Below are 1434 nucleotides of genomic sequence, written 5' to 3' on the forward strand. Positions count from 1 at the left end.
AGCAAAATGGGCTGGAGGAGTATCTCAAGCAGGAGAGTGCCTGCTTTGCAAGTGTGAAACCCTGAGTTCAAACCCCAGTCTCCCCCCTCCCATAAAAAGTACCCATTGGTAACTCATTAACTTGGTACTCACCTAAAGCTTCTTCAAGGTGTCCGTGAACTTGAGACCAGCAGGAAGCCACGCCTGCACTGCACCTGCCCCAGCTGACCCATTGTCCCCTGACTTCCCGTCCTCCCCTACAAAACCTACCATGTCGTACCCCAGGCTCCCTGTTAGTCACAGCTACTGGATCCAGCCAGGAATGGGATCTTCCTCCCTTCCTGCTTTATTTTTTCCCCATGTTTCACCATTCACAACACTGACCAGGCACAGGACCTGGGCTGAGGCGTATGTGGGGTAGGTTTACCTTGCTCTTCTTTCTATACAGTCAGTGTAAGCACACAGCCTACAGTAAGCACCAGGAGGCTCATCTGTTTCCTGTTTGTCCATATAAATCATGGGTATGAAGAAAAGCCAAGTTGCACTGACAGAACACATGACAGAGAAAACCACCTTCACCCTCCTTGTCCAGACCTGGAATGCAGCTTCTGAGTACCACCCACCAGAAAGGCTTTAAGACCATTTTATTATTATTATTATTATTATTATTATTATTATTGGGTGGTGCTGGGGTTTGAACTCAGGCCTCATGCTTGCTAGGCAGGTGCTCTATCACTGGAGCCACTCCACAGCCCTTTTTTGTGATGAGTTTTTCAAGAGAGAGTCTGGTGAACTGTTTGCCTGGGCTGATTTAAAACTGCAATCCTCCTGATCTCTGCCTCCTGAATAGCCGGGATTACAGTGTGAGCCATGGGAGCTCGGCCTTAAGAGCACTTTAGACTGAAGAACTTTTGAGGTTTATACCCCAGGTGGCACATTAGCACCAAGATGAGCAAGTGTACAAAACAGTCCCTACCACCCTTCGACCTGGTTCCTAACTTGCTCCCTTTTATTACACTGAAGTGTCTTCCTTCTCCCCTGGCAGTCTGAGAGCCATTCCTTTTAGGGAGCTCCTGCATACATAGGAAGTAGTAAACTTCTCTCCTGTTAATCTATCTGTCATCAGTGAATTTGCAGCCACCACTGAATTTGCATGGTGTGGGATGGGCCCCAGAGGACTTCCGTCCTTGTGCTTTTGAAGGAAAGATTGCAAAACAAGAACAGAAACCAGGCATTGTATGCAAGGAGATTTTATTAAGAAGAGAAAGTAGGCTTGCCTACAACTCTGTTCCTCCCTCCTTACACCATATGACTAACAGGTGTGATTGACAGGTAATCTTTTTTTTCCTTTTTTTATTATCCTATTATTGTTGTACTGGGGGTACATTATGACATTTATAGAAGTTCTTATAATATATCATAGTTGAATTCACCCCTCCAGCATTCTCCTTTATC

At 45.8% G+C, this 1434-nt stretch overlaps 1 non-coding gene across 1 annotated transcript; it reads right to left on the minus strand.

Moving 5' to 3' along the window:
• Positions 1-336: 336 nt before the first annotated feature.
• LOC141416006 (small nucleolar RNA SNORA51) lies at positions 337-467 on the minus strand. Its single transcript, XR_012440943.1, has one exon. It is a non-coding gene; the product is annotated as a small nucleolar RNA SNORA51 (small nucleolar RNA).
• Positions 468-1434: the final 967 nt, after the last annotated feature.

This window comes from Castor canadensis, chromosome 13, assembly GCF_047511655.1.
Source record: "Castor canadensis chromosome 13, mCasCan1.hap1v2, whole genome shotgun sequence".
Taxonomy (NCBI): Eukaryota; Metazoa; Chordata; class Mammalia; order Rodentia; family Castoridae; genus Castor; species Castor canadensis.